Consider the following 16469-nt stretch of genomic DNA (forward strand, 5'->3'; position numbering starts at 1 on the left):
CTGCCAGAGCGATACGTTCTTGGCTTGTTTTACCTCAAGTGGTATGCCATTCCATATCTTTATGCCAATAAATACCACTGGTCTCGCCATATTGATTTTTCGCCTGGTGAATGGTAAAGATTCCAACTGTTGAGGATATATGGTGTTTTTTGGCACAAGGGCCATTTGTTGGCCAAAGAGCGCCAGTTCATCTTACTAAAAATATGGACAATGATTGTGATAAGCGGCTGTATAAGAGCCATAAAGATCCTCGCGATAAGGCGGGTAAGAACATACAAGTAATAAAATGATGACCATGCCTTGAAAGATGTGTGTGGTGTGAATAGATGACAAAAGTTGGTGATAATAAAGACGATGGTGGATATGTATGGCATTAGCACAAGTGCCTCACTCGTTCATACCCTTGCGTCCAAGGGCCGTGAGGCAAGTGCTTTTTTGTGTAACCTCCGCAGCAAAAACCTCTCTAGAAAGGTCGTGCTACGGAATGCCCGGGTATATGATATGAAAATAATGATTTTTTTTAAAAACACTAACAAAAATTTATGACTAAAAAGCGGTTCCCTACCGACGAACATTGCAGGGTGTAAAGGTATATGTTGTTGGTAGGGTAATGGAAAATGTCGTTTTCTTAGAGTTTCTAAGTGTTTGCACTGGATTAAAATGTGAAGGACTGTCAATGCTTCACCACATCTGTCACACAATGGTGGATCGCCACCAGACAAAAGATATGTGTGTGTCGTGTATGTGTGTCCTATCCTGAGTCTCGTTAGTATTACCTCTGTATGACGCGATTTCGATACGGGCAGCCAATGACCAAGGTGTGGCTTAATAATGTGTAGTTTGTTTTGTGTGTGTGTATCCTACTTGCTCTGCTTGTATACCCTGAGGTTTGGTTTGAGAGACGGCTTAAGATCAAGGGCCGGGATTGATATGGGTGTAGGGGCAGTGCTTTTGTGCACGGATGCAGCGAGCTGATCCGCCCTCACGTTGCCTTGAATCTCACGGTGCCCTGGCACCCAGCACACTACATGTTGGTTCAGTGTGTAGAGTGTGTATAAAATGGAGTAAAGTGAAACGAGGACAGGGTTTTTTTGTTTTTTAAGACTGTGCAGAGCCGTTACCACACTGAGGGAGTCTGTAAAAATTACTGCTTTTTGTATTTGTAATTTTTTTATGTGTTTAGCTGCCACAAGTATCGCGTAAGCTTCCGCTGTGAAGATACTTGTGCCTGGATGTAGAGGGCCAGCATCCGAAAAGGAAGGGCCAACAGCAGCGTAGGACACGGAGGAGTTAGACTTAGAGGCATCTGTAAAGAACTCGGGACGTATTTGTGTTGAAGTTCCGGGAAGTATGTTCCAATATGGGCAATAGGCGCATGTTTAGTAATTTCTAGGAAAGACACATCGCAATCTATAGTCTGCCACTGCCACGGTGGAAGGTATGCTACAGGAGTCATCAAACTGTGTTCGAGTGACACTCCAGTGTCCTCAGCTAGACCCTTCAGGCGAACTGAGAAGGGCTGCCTCATTGAAGGCCTGTTTTGAAACAGAATTGAGCTCGACAAATCATTAATAGTAGAGTATGAGGGGTGCCGCTTGTCTGCTTTCACCTTAAGAAAATATACAAAGGACACGTAAGTTCTTTGCAGATGAAGCGACCACTCATTTGACTCAACATAAAGGCTTTCTACGGAGCTGGTGCGAAAAGCACCCGTAGAAAGGCGGATGCCTAAATGGTGCACGGGATCCAGCATCTTCAAAGCGCTTTGAGTCGCAGACTGATAAACAATGGCCCCATAATCTAAGCGGGTGCGAATGAGGCTTCTATACAGGTTCATGAGGCATTTCCTGTCACTACCCCACGTAGTACGTGACAACACTTTTATAACATTCATGGCTTTTAAACATTTTGTTTTCAAATACTTTATGTGTGGTACGAAGGTCAACTTGTTGTCCAAGATTAAGCCTAGGAATTTATGCTCCGCATTCACAGACAGACGTTGGCCGTTCAGTGCAATGTCGGGTTCTGAGTGCATGCCTCTCTTTCGGGAGAACAAGACACACGTGCTTTTTCCTGGGTTCAGCCGGAATCCGTTTTCCTCTGCCCATTTGGAAACCTTGTTTAAACCTAACTGAACCTGCCGCTCACACATTGCTAGGTTGCATGACTTAAAGCCAAGCTGGACGTCATCGACATGTGTGGAATAGAACATGTTGCGGGGGATGGACAGGTGCAAGGAATTCATTTTAATAATAAAAAGTGTACAACTAAGTACATCACCTTGCGGTACTCCCGTTTCTTGCACAAATGTTTGCGAGAGAATACTGCCCACACGGACACGGAATTTTCGATTGGACAAGTAACTCTCGATTATGGAAAGCATTCTACTGCGCACACCCAGGTGAGACAAGTCTCTTAATATGCCAAAACGCCATGTTGTGTCGTAGACCTTCTCGATGTCGAGAAACACTGAGAGGAAGTATTGTTTGTGGACGCACCTCGATACGCACCAGATGGTCGGTGGTGGATCTACCCTCCCGAAACCCACACTGAAATTGGTCGAGCAGATTGTGTGTTTCAAGGAAATGTAAAAGTCGGCGGTTTATCATTTTTTCAAAAAGTTTACAAAGGCAGCTGGTTAGTGCAATGGGCCTATAACTTGAAACTGAGGAAGGGTCCTTGCCCTGTTTCAAAATAAGGATAACAATCGCCTCTTTCCAGGAAGCAGGGATGGTGCCTGAAAGCCAGATAGCATTGTATAGAGAGAATAAAGTTTTTTGCGTTTCAAGCGGCAGGTTTTTCAACATTTCATATGTGACACGGTCGTAGCCTGGAGCGGAATTATTGCAAGAGTTTAGTGATGTTTGTAGCTCAGCGAAGTTGAAAGGTTGGTTGTATTCCTCGTAATTTGTGCACTTGGATTCTAGTTTCTGCTTTTCTATCTTTGCTTTGTTTCTTTGGAAAGCTTCAGTGTAGTGTGACGAGCTAGACACCTGCTCGTAGTGTGCACCGAGGAAGTTTGCTTGATCTTCCAGGCTATCACCCTGTGTGTTTACGAGTGGGAGTGAGTGTACTTGTCTTTCTGCTACTCTACGAACCATGTTCCAAACTTTAGCCTCTTGTGTATATGAATTTATCCCTGATAAAAACTTGTGCCAGCTTTCTTTTGTGGCCTGCCGACGCGTTCTCCTGCCTCGAGATTTTATTTTCTTAAAGCTCTCAAGTTTTTCCGCTGTCGGCGAGTTCCGCAGCAACCTCCATGCCCTGTTCTGTTCCTTTCGCGCATTCTGACACTCAGTGTTCCACCACGGAACGTGTCGTTTGCCGGGCTGTCCAGATGTTTGTGGAATGCACTTGGTTGCTGCGTCAGTAAGAAAAGCCGTGAAGTACTGCACAGCTTCATCTATGCCTAACCCGCATATGTCAGTCCAATTTAGGTGAGTAAGATTTTGAAATTGTTCCCAGTTGGCTTTGTTTACCAGCCATTTGGGAACATGTGGAGGACATTCATTTATTATTGGTGTACTCAAAACTAAAGGGAAATGGTCACTTCCGTATGGATTATTTATGACTTTCCACTGAAGTAATGGTACAAGTGAAGGAGATGCGATACTGAGGTCTATGGAAGAGTAAGTTTTGTTGGAAAGGTTATAGTATGTTGCCTCTTTCCTATTCAACAGACAAGCACCCGATGAAATGAGGAATTGTTCAATGAGACGACCTCGGGCATCAGAGCGAGAGTCACCCCACAGACCATTATGTGCGTTCAGGTCCCCAAGGACCAGATAAAGTTCAGGTAGTTCGTCTATTAAAGACTGGAATTGAAGTTTTTTGAGACGGTGGTGCGGAGGTATGTACAAATAACAGACAGTGACAAGTTTGTTTAGAGTAACTGCTCGGACAGCCACCGCCTCGAGGGAAGTTTGAAGGGGTAATTGTGTGCATGCTATACCTTGACTAACTATAACCGCTACACCACCGGATGGTGGCATGGCATCATCTCTATCCTTTCGGAAGATGACATAGTTACGTAAAAAGTTTGTGTTTGTTCGTTTTAAGTGTGTCTCTTGTACGCATAGCACTCTTGGATTGTGTTCATGGAGGAGTTCTTGTAAGTCATTGAGGTTTCGAAGAAGGCCTCGGGTGTTCAACTGTAATATTTCTGTCTGCATATTTAAACAAGAGAGATGCTGCTGTGTGTACAAAGAGTATCCTGTGTTGGAGTGAGCTCGTTAATTCAGGTGGCAGGACGGTCGTCCGGCCACGTTATTGTTTTTTTATTTTTCTTGGCGCGCTCCAAGGAGGCGCGCCGCTCTTTTGGTACCAAGGGTACCGTTGTATCTATTGCCTCCTCAGAGGCACTGGGTGCCCGCATATGCGAGCTGGTGGTTTGGATTTCAGGCCTCGCCTGGTGAGGGGAGGCCTTGAGACCAGAGGACCCTGGAGTCTCCGGCCTCAATTCGCTAGGAGGCGGAGTAGACTGAACTACTGCCGCCTTTGGGGCAGGTGCCACAGCCGTCGGCTTGCTCTGCGCTGGCCGAAGGAGTGACGAGGGCTGGTGCGGCGTTGCCCCCTGACGCGCCGCATCAGCATATGTAGCGCCATAAAATGGCGACACTCTTCGTCTTGCTTCCTTGAATGTACTATTTTCTTTTATTTTCAATGTAATGATTTCCTTTTCTTTTTTCCAAAATGAGCAAGACCGTGAGTATGCGGCATGATTTCCGCCACAGTTCACACAGTGTGATGGCTCTTCGCAATTGTAAGAATTGTGGCCTGACACTCCACATTGTGCACAAGTTTGGTGACCACGACAGCTTTGTGAGCCGTGGCCATACTTCTGGCATTTAAAACGACGACGTGGGTTAGGTATGTATGGTCTGATCGACGTCTTAGTGTACCCTGTTTGAATACTTTCTGGCAGATTACTGGAAGCGAACGTGAGTATTAAGTGTTTTGTTGGTGTTACCTTGCTGTCTCTTCTAATGGTGATCCTTTGTACATTGGTCACATTCTGACTCTTCCACCCCTCCAGAAGTTCCTTTTCAGTCAAGCCGAGCAAATCAGCATCAGATACCACTCCACGGGTTGTGTTCATCGATCTGTGTGGCGTTACAGTGATGGGAGTGTCACCAAAAGTTGATAGATTCTGTAGCTTTTCAAACTGTTCTTTTTCTCGAACTTCAAGGAGGAGGTCTCCGCTGGCCATTTTGGTAACTTCGTACCCGGCTCCAAGAGTTTCTGTGAGACATCTGGCTACTAAAAATGGGGATGCAGTTCTGGCTTGCTTGCTGCTTATCTCACTATGTATAACATGAAAATCGGGGAAGTTTTCACTTGATCGGTTGAAAAAGCCTAAGTCTTCGGTGCGCACACGCTTTAAGGCGGTACGATCACTTAATAAGGGAAATGCTCTATGCATGCCAGTTTAATTTTCTTCAGAAGTGTTGGCGGCCACCCACCACAAAGCCCAACGAGGGGACGCTACAAGTTTGTGGGTGCTAAAACCTGCAGACGCCAGCCGTACAACGCAACTATAACCCAATGCGCCTAGACCAAGGTAGGCTATTTGCACAGGGTTAACCCTAGCTGCCAGGAAGTTTGGAAGTAAACGGAAGAGAGTAGAAGACAGGACAGATAAATAGTAAGAGATAAAGACGAAGATGTAGGGAGAGGGAGATAGGAAAAGGCGACTGCCGATTTCCCCTGGGTGGGTCAGCCCAGGGGTGCCGTCTACGTGAAGCCGGGGCCAAAGGGCTGTGTTGCCTCCTCCGGGGGGCCTTAACGGTCCAATCACCCAGCGTCTGCTCAACCCCCAGGATCCCCTTTTCCCCGGACACGGCAAAGCCACGCACGGCTAGGCGTGGGAGGGAGTAGAAACTCCCCCGTTAGCTCGGGTCCGTGGTGTCGCTACACACCAAACGCCTACTTGCACAGGCGCCCCTGCGGGGATTCCAACTGTTTTCTTTCTTGTCAGACAATTGAGCACACGCAATATTGATTTGTTGAACAGATAGTTGTCCTTCATTATACTAGTAATGCACTTTTCCATATTTATTGCGCGTAAGAAATCGAATTGTAGAATTATACCTTAAAAGAAAAACAACCTGCTAGCTTCCGTTCGGCAAGAGAAATATTAGTTCAAATGGCTCTTTTCAGCAGACGTTGGATATGTTCTAGTCAAGTAGTGAACGTCGTTGTCCATGAATCAATACAGTATGTTAGGTGAGATTCAAAAATTGAAAAGTACAAGATGGGGAGATTGTTTGTTGGAAAGTACTTCTGAGCCTGATAGAGTGTGAAATAGGCAGATGCCATCTTCAAACAAAGAGCTTAGATGTGAAGCTGGCAGGTCAGATGATGATCGATAATAATGCCAAGACAAGTTTAAAAATTTTCGCGTTCGAGTGGGCATTGATTTATATGTTGGTAAATACATTCTTTGCAAATAACTTTTGAAAGGGAGTGGAAAACGCTATATTTAGTTTTTGTTAGAAATATTGCTCAAATAATTGGCAACGAACCATTCGAAAATAATAGAAATCTCAATTTGTGTCTTTTTCTGTTGTTACTTGATGTTGTTACCCGTAATTATCGTAGCGGTGCCATAGCAATCGGAATGTGTGCCTCTTTCTGTTCTTCCTTTTTGTTTTTACACGTAATAATAAGAGCGGTATCATCAGAGTAAATTGATATATCAGCTAAACGTAAATAATGAGGCAAATTATTTATATATATTGCGAAGAACAAGACATCATGTACTGCCTCTGGCGGTACTCCTGCTCTCAGACGCTGTGGGGATGACGCTATATTATTTATTTGAACAATTCGTTGTCGATTATGAAAATAACTTCGGAAAAGTCAAGTTCGTTGTAACGAAAGCCATACGCCATTCACTTATTGAGTAATATGTCAGATAAACGGTGACTCAACCCTTTTTTAAATCAAGATAGATTACTAAGATTAATTGGTTATAGTGAAGAGCGGCAATAATTGTCTCTGGTAATGAGAGCGCTGCGGTAGAACTCGAATGTATAGGCGGAAAACCGTGGTGTTGTGCACAGTTCGTGACGATTTTCAAGAAAAGAATACACTTGGCAAAACGTTTTTCGAAGATAGTATTGTTGGCACTAATAACATACATAGGGCGATAGCACGATGGACCAGATTTATCTGCTTCTTTGAAGATTACAGTGACTTTAGCATATTTAACGTTGGCGGATTGATTGCCCTGCGCAATGAATGGTTGAATAGGTGTAGTAACATAATACTCAGTATCTCCATGCTTTTCTTGAACTTTACTGTTATCTCGTGAGACCTTGCAGCCTTTGAAATGTTTAGTTTGTTCGCAGCGTTAAGTACTTCCTGTTAATCAATGTCACACATTACCAAAGAATTAACAATCGAAGCTCTAGAGTACGCTGGCTTGTTGTGGTCGGGTGGTAGGCTTGGGAGATTAGGTCCAATGTTTCTGAGATAGGTGTTGAATTTTTCAACTGCACTTGTCGTTATATTATCGTGATGAATGTGCTGATTGCTGTACTGGGAAGTTACCTCGTTCACAATTTGCCAGATGCTTTTATAATTGCCTGCCGCGCGTGTGATCAGTTCAGAGTAGTAATCTTTTTTTCCGCGCGCACAGCACAGATACTGTTATATTACGGCCTTTTTTATACTCACCGAGGTAATAACTTTAGCTTTTATTCTGCGTCCATTTATGGTGCCAGTAGTCTCATGATGTGATAGTGTGGTCTTGCTTCCGTCGTGGCCTCCGAGATGAGACGGCGACGCACCGTTGTTCCTCCGGCCGTCGCATTCTCACGCAGAGCGCGTGAAAAAGCGCGTAAATTCTCCGACCGCAGCACAGCGGCGCCCCCCTCCACCTCATGGCACATACATACTGTGGCCGCAGTGGAGCGCCACATCACCACAAGACCGTTCGCTCATGCCGTACGATCAGGGGTGGTGCTAGCGGAGTCCACCAGTCAGCTGGAGCCCCCCTCCCCCATATTCTCACCTACAACCTTCCACATTCAAAACACAATGCACGGCAGGTCCACAGTGCTTCTCCCCCCCCCCCCCCCGAAAAAAAACACCCTGGCACCACCCTACTATGCGCTGAGTTTTGCTACGCATTGTTAATTTTTTCTCTAGAATGAAAAAAGCACACCTGGAAAAGACACGAACGCTGATAGATCACCTCGCATGTTCTACTGTGGCAGTTTCTTTTTTTCTACTTTTCTTTCTCTTCTTTTCTTCCTAGTCTCTATTCATATGAAGTGTCTCTTGACGGCAAAGGGGCCAGGATCTTGAAGAACCTCAACATCATATTGACCGGTAAGAAAGGGGACGTAATGACTTGAAAAATTACAGGCCTAAAAATATTTATCAAAATAGTAGCTAATAGAATTAAGGCGACATTAGAGTTCAGTCAACCAAAAGACCAAGTAGGGTTTTGTACAGGCTGCTCCTTATTATACATATTCGTACTATCGATTGTGCAATACAGAAATGCGCGGAATACTAACAACCCCTATACACAGCCTTCATAGATCACGAGAAGGCATTCGACTCAGTTGAGACAGCAGTATTGAAGCACTGCAGACTCAGGGAATGGAATAACACTACATAAACAATTTGTAAGAAATCTATAGTGGATCCACAGCCACCATAGTACTCCATAAAGAAAGCGACAGAATTCCAGTAAAGATGGGTGTAAAGCAGAGAGACGCGATCTCTCCAATGCTAATCACAGCATGTTTACTGGAGGTTTTTACGACTCTAAATGGGGAAAAAATAGGTGTCAATTCAGAGTATCTCAGACATAATCCATCTAACGCTGTTCACTTTATGTTAGGGATGGGGTGGATCACATTCGGCAAGCATTCTCATATCATGAATGGTAATCTACCACTAACCCTCAAGAGGAAGGTATATAGCAGCTGCATCTTGCCAGCAGTCACCTACGAAGCAGAAACCTGGAGGCTTACAATGACGGTTCAGCTTGATTTAAGGACGCAGCGAGCGATGGAAAAAAAGTGATAAGTGTAACCTTAAGAGACAAGAAGAGAGAAGAGTGTGTCAGGGAACAAGCCGGGGCTGAGGATATCATAGTTGAAATCAAGAACAACAAATGCACATGGGGCGGGCACGTAGCACGTAGGCAGGACAACCACTGGTCAATAATAGTACCTCAATGGATTCCCAGAGAAGTCAAAATCATGAAGGGAAGTAAGAAGGTTAGGTTGGCTGATGAGATAAAAAACTTTGCAGGTATAACACGGCAACAGAAAGCACAAGACCTGGTTGTTTAGCGGATCATGGGAGAGGCCTTTGCCCTGCAGTATTCGTAGTCAGGCTGCTGATGATGATGATTCTGTTTGCGTTTTTCACTTCACAAATTGTACCTAATGCGCGGTTCACTGCAATTCTCATTTTATTTACCTAGGTAGTCGTGTATTGCTTCAAAGAAAGGAACGTGGTTTTTGTTAGCAGATTTTCACAGTGATCTGTTTTCATTCTGCAGTTTTTTACGTATGTTTCAACTCTGAAGTTGCTTTGTTTTTATACATGGCTAACAAGTATGTTGTTCTGCCAATTTTCTCGTCTATCCTTGGTATCTGGCATTTGCTTTCCCACTTCAACATAAGACGAAGGAAGAGTGAGGCGACCACAATGCGGTGTTAAAGGTACAGCTGTGCTGAACAGCCCGCAATCCATACGTTATTGTCAATATGTAGAAAATTGAGCTGAACGCAGCAATCGTTTTAGTTGCGGTGCTTGAGAAGCAAGAAAGAGGTTTGACGCACCAAAGCCACAACCGGAATGGGGGGAGGAGGGGGGCCGACATAAACCTTCGAGGGTACGTGGCACGTTTTCAAAAAAGACAAGAGCGAGAGCCTTAAATTTCAGCATTTTCGCTGCCCGCGAGAACAAGAAAGCATGGGGCCACCATGAAATAGCGGCTACACACACAATAATACCTCTTGGGATTCTTCAGCATGCATCGAAACGTAGCTACACTCAACGTTTGTAGTTCTACAAGCGTTGGCTACACGAGCTTTTAGCTGTCGCGTCCATGTAAAAGTGACCACAAAAAAAAAACGTAAACGAAAAGAAAGAAGGTAGGCGAGAGGGGATCAGGTGAAGTTCTTCCACGTGCACTCAAACATTTGTACAGAGACCTCCGGCCGACGAGAAAATAAGGCAAACAAAGAACGGTGTTTCTGCGTTAAGCAAGCGGAAAAAATCGGCAGTGTTAGCCCATATGCCATACCAGCTCCGTTTTAAAAGACTAAGCTATGTCTTTCGCAGTGGCTGTGCATACTAGCGTTTAAGTCGCTTAAGCCAAAGGGTTATGCTGTAATGTAGCTGCCACAGTAGTTTCGAAGTTGCGTGTAAATAATTAAAAACGGCATACCTACGTGTTGTCGCATTTCGCGACAACTTCGAACACGTCATTCGGCAAGCATGCATGCAATCCAGACTAAATAGTCTACGCTATCAGCCTCTGTTGGCCAAGTCGCCTTTTAAACGACGTATATCTAGAGTTGCACGACGTACGTCTAGAGTTGTGGGTGGGTGGATGGATGGATGAATGGATGAATGGATGGATGGATGGATGGATGGATGGATGGATGGATGGATGGACGGACGGATGGATGGACGGATGGATGAACGGATGGATGGATGGATGGATGGATGGATGGATGGATGGATGGATGGATGGATGATGAAGGATGGATGGATGGATGGATGGATGGATGGATGGATGGATGGATGGATGGATGGATGGATGGATGGAGGATGGATGGATGGATGGATAGATATGGGGCGTTGGCTCACTCCACCTAGTCATAAAGTTAGGTGCTACCACTATGTCTTAAAGATTAAATTTCAACTGCGCCTTGATTGTAGCCACCAATCAGTTAGCCTCCTCCTGGTTATTTGTACCCTTTTAAAGTCTATTTTGCCTTCACTGACTCTAAACCCGAATGTTTTAAAAAATCTCCACGCCATTATCTTGGGCTATAAGGTGAATTCCTTTACGGAACATTATCAAATGTTCAGCCTTTTCCTCTTCCTCTCCACACACACTAGATACCGTGTCTGTGCCTTCATAATTGACTCGGTACGCCTTGGTCCGAAATACTAACGTAGTGGCCTCAAACAGCAGAGAAATACCTCGAGAAATAACGTAGGTCTTTTCTTTTGCTATTTCTTGCTTAATAGTTCGGTAGGTCTTCAGTGAAGATTTTGTAGGCACTCATAATCTTCCACATGTCCCTCCCTGTTTCCTTCACCTTCTTCTTAACTGATGTTTCCTTTTGGCTTGGTATTTCGCTGTTCTCCCATTTTTCTTAATCGGTCCTCAAATTCCATTTTACTGCTCGTTTTTCTGCACTGAAACGATGTCCATCCCATGTCACACTGTAGCCTTTGATTTGGGGTATTCCCGTGCGCTCTGAAAGCAAGTCTACCAATGCCACGTTGTCTAATTTCGAATCTTGCTTGAACCCCTAATTTCATGCACAAGACCGCATTGCCGACCGTCTAACCCAGGACCATGACACCTTTCCAAAGTCCTCTCATAACGACATACCTATTGTAGTTCCACAGTGCCATATTTTTCATTACAGCTGCATTCCTGTTACCGTTAGCCATTACGCATCTTTGGTGCTCCCTTAGGTACTCAGACCCGTTATTTATCCATGCGACTAAATATTTATTTTTCCACTATTCCTAGCGTGACTTTGTGTATCTTGTGCTCACTGCCTTTGTTATCATAAAAATCATGATTGACCATTTTGCCCTGCTAATTTCAAACTTAACCTATCTATCTTATTACCAGTCATGTCTATCAATCCCTACAGATCTTCTTTGTCGTGTATTATTACTATGTTATATGCATTCATCAATGCTAGTAATGACTGCTCATTGTGTTTTCCTTGCTTGGCGAAACAGAGGCTGAAGCCGAGTCGGCTCACCTGTAATTTGTTTTCTAGTCCCTGTAGATACAGCACAAATAACAAAGGTGAGAAGGGACATCCCTGTCGAAGGCCGCGTTGTACTTATATAGGTTCAGATACCTGTTCTTCCAATTTGATAACTACCTTGTTACTTTATCCATATCCTTTAGAAGAATAGTTATTCCATCTTCCATATCTAATGTGTCCAGTATTCCCCACCAGACTTCTTGAATCACTCTACCGTAAGCTCCCTTGATATGTAGAAATGCTAGCCACGGGGTGTGTTCTTTTTCCGCTATTTCAATACACTACTTCAATGAAAACAGATTGTCCTCCAACCTCCTTCGTTTATTGAACCCATTTTGTAGTTCTTCCAGCAACCCATCGTTCTCCACCCATGTCTCTAGTATTTTCCATGTAGAAAGACCGCCATCTCGCAGCGCCTTAAAGAGGCGGCAGAATTACACTTCTCCGCTGGGCGACGCGCCGAATGGGATGGCCTTAGCAACGGCCCGCCCCTGGCTAATCTCTGAGGCCATGGTTTTGTTTCGTAACTGGGTCTTTTGCACCCATGGGGTTCACTTCATTTTTATATAAGTATTATTTAAGGGGAGTTCTATGGTGTTCGTTGACATGAGCAGTTTGGCGTCTGTGTGTTTCTTGCGCGCGCTCGTCGCTTCTGCGGTGCGATGCAACAGTAAGTTCCCGATCACTTCGTTTTTCTGCATGCAGGCCTTCCTGGTGACCCAAGCCGAGCGCCGCACTTTCAAGATGCCCTCCAGCACATTACCTACCTAGCAGATGTGTCCTCGATTAGACAGTGTTAAATGTCTCATGTCTGCATGGTGACCTGCAGGAGGGCATTAGCGAAAGTCAAGCTCGTCGCTTCCGGTAATTTCTTGGTTCGAGGCTGAAGGTGTGTCGTAATAGAAGTTAAAGTAAATCTATTATGGCTCCCTGAAGGCTTAGATGATAATTATGAGCATGAAGTCCTGCAGTCACTCGAAAAGATTAAGTCTATTCAAGCGGAAACTTGGAGGCTTGGAGATGGAACTGATGCGTACTTTAATCGAGATGTCGTATTGACACCCGCTGGAGTCCGTGTGCCCGACATCCCACATTTACTGTCCGTTTGCGGTTTACAAAGTCCAGTACTGATTCCTTTCTGATCACTGTTGTGCCTGCGCTGCAACTGACTTGGACACATTCTTTGACACTGGCGGACACCGCACTGGGAGGAGTTTTGATGGTTTGGGCACACAGGTGAAGAAAGTGTCGGGAGGTATGCCAGTGAGCTCCACCATCGCATGTGACCACCTGACGGTGCTTTGCAAGAACACATCATGGATGCTACGGAAGTCTTCGAGGAAAGTGGGAATCTTCCACGTACCGTAGCTGCTGAACCCTGGACGCCTGACAGAGAGGAGGGAAATGACTGTGCCGTAGGGGAGACATTCGAACAAGCATCAGAGATTATGGCGTGCCACACAGCAGTGACAAATAGGGGGTCTCTTCTTCTGGGTCTGCATACACTAAAAAAAACGCAGCATATCCACTGAGTGAATGATTATCAGTGGGGCGAAGCGTCCGTGAGGACGTCCGCGCTTCCGCCCGTCTGTGCTTCTGTCCATGCGTCCATCCATCCTTCCATTTACCCGTCCGTCCGTCCGTCCATACGTTCATCCGTCGGTATTTGCGTCCATTCGTCCGTCTGTCCGTGCATCTGTCTGTATGTACGTCCGTCAATCCGTGCGCCTGCTTGTCTCTCTGTCTTGCTTTATCTCCGTCCGTGCATCCGTCCGCTCATCAAATGAACACTCCTGGTACCGCGGTCTCGCATGTTTTCATGATCATCATGTATTCATCATATAGCAATACCACCATCCATTGGACATTCCAAGGGCTGAACGAGGAGTGGCTTCCTACTACTACTACTACTACTACTACTACTACTACTACTACTACTACTACTACTACTACTACTACTACTACTAATACTAATACTACTACTACCACTACTACTACTACTACTACTACTACTACAGCTACAGCTACTACTACTACTACTACTACTACTACTACTACTACTACTACTACTGCTATTACACACATCACGGAGGGACGACGAACAGCTTAAGGGGATCTGCTATAAAAGGAAACATTGGAAATATTGCGCATGTACTCATACCAGATACGAAGATCATTACTGACAATGTGGGAGGATTCACCGATGCTTCCATAAGTAAACGCCCGGCATCACCAGAACCTCAGACGAGCGAAAGAAGCGACTCAGCCGTCTGCCCTCGTCAGTAACGTCGTCGCAAGCCGTCACAGCCTCCAAGAAAGTGCAGGCGATCAAGATCAAGCAGCCCGGGCACTGGTGGCGGGGAGCATTCACACGGCCCTTTCCTGCGAGACTAGTGTATGCAACTACAAAAGGAAGCTAGATATCATGGAGCTGCCACAAAAAATCTCTTGCAGTGGTTCTGTGAAAGTCTGCATTTATGTCAAGAATGGGATTGCTGCCAGGGAACTGCCAAACGTAGCGGTGCCCAAGGGTGAAGCCTGTGCCGTTCAGCTTGACGAAAGTGGCGTGATAATCGAAGCCGTGTATGTGTCACCAAACAATTCGTTTAAAGACACTATAGACGTAGTAGCTACGTCTATACCTAGTCGTGCGGCAAGGGAACTGTGTGTGGTGGCTGGTGACTTCAATCATGCTCCAGACTCACTTTGTGTTCTTTTGAAGGACACGTTTAACCTCGACTTGGCCAGTGTTCTAACTGCACAGACGACCCAATGGAGAAGCACCATTGATTTTGTCTATCACAGAAAGACAGACAGTTCCAAATACCAGATTCGGGCCATAGAGACAGCAGCGTGTTACTTCACTGACCACTGAGCCGTCTTTGTGGCAATAGAGAAGCTACCTGCACGTTGAGCAGAAAATATACATGTGCCACATAATACGTATGCCGTGTGTGTGTCATTGCAGCAGCAGTAAGCATGATAATCAAGCTAATCCTAGACACTCAGGAAAGCTAAGAATAATCAGCTGAATCTTGCTAACGCTACGTATATTCTGGCATAGCTGAGCTAAGCCACTGCCATTTTTATTACGATGTGGTTCAGCTGGAACAATCTTCAGCGAAACAGCATGACTGAAGTTTTGCAGATCATGAAGAATGTTGGTTGTCGCACACATCAAGACGAGCTCACAAGCAACGTGACCAAGTTTTTTCTTCTGACCAGGTTTCATTTTTATACTAAGTCCCTAAATAGAGAACGAGCTTCAGCAAGCGAAAGAAGGAAGCACTTGAAACTTAGAAGAACGACTTGAATGTCAGAGACTCTTGTTGGACCTTTAGTGTGTTTTCTCTTGTCCTTTTTTTTCAGTTGATGAGCGAGGCATCCGCTACTAATCTGTGAAGTGTTCTGTACTCTTTGTTGAAAGTGCATGAGGCCGAGGACGATGAAGAATTATGGCTGAGCACAATGACTTGGGAGGGAAGCATTATACCACACACTCGTTGCGCAATTAGCATTGTGATTGATACGTGGGGTTTAACGTCCCAAAACCACCATATGATTATCAGAGACGCAGTATTGGAGGGCTCCGGAAATTTTGACCAACTGGGGTTCTTTAACGTGCACCCAAATCTGAGCACACGGGCCTACATTTCCACGTCCATCGGAAACGCACCCGCGACCTGCGGGTCAGCAGGTCGCGGGTTCCTTAGCCACTAGACCACCGTGGTCGGGTGCAATTAGCATTGTGTGATCACTGGCAGTAATCTAATGAGAATTCTTGCTCTACACCACGCCTGTATAGAGTCTTTTTCGTGAACGCGTTTCAGGCTTTCGTTTCTTCCTTTTTCTTTGTTTAGCTGTCAAGACAGATTCTTTTTCATCCAATTGTTTTGTCGTAAGTATATTTTTGTGTTGTGTTTGTTATAAGACAAAACGTCCAATAAAGAAAACAAACCTAGCGTGGCTCTGTAGTAGTATACAGGACTGCCACGCAGAGGGCTTGGGTTCAAATCTCATTCCAGCCTCGGTATTATTTCTCCTTTTCATCTATTTTTTTTTCATGTCCATTGGTTACATCGCCAACGGCGACGCCGCTCGACGCAGGAACGGGCTCCGCAAAATTTCGGATGGTGAGGGGGTTCACGGGTTCAGAGTGCCACATGCTGGCTACGCCCCTGCTTTGTTCTAATTAAATGTACAGTGTCTAGAATAGGGGAAGTGTGCAGACCGCGCCGCCGGCTCTGAGGCCGCTCCGCGATGCATCGAAAAGAGAACTCTAGGGGGCGCTGACACCCGCTTACACGTCCGCTCGCCGTGTAGTCGTCTGCTTGTCGCGCAGCTAATCGGCCGTTATTTAGCACCGTGCGTTGTCTTCATTCTGCTACGTACACATGTAATTGCATCTCCATTTGCCAGCTATGATTGTTGGGCCAGTGTGAATTAAGAATGTCGGGAAGCAATGTTTTTTTT

Source organism: Rhipicephalus microplus, chromosome 2 (assembly GCF_043290135.1).
Source record: "Rhipicephalus microplus isolate Deutch F79 chromosome 2, USDA_Rmic, whole genome shotgun sequence".
Taxonomy (NCBI): Eukaryota; Metazoa; Arthropoda; class Arachnida; order Ixodida; family Ixodidae; genus Rhipicephalus; species Rhipicephalus microplus.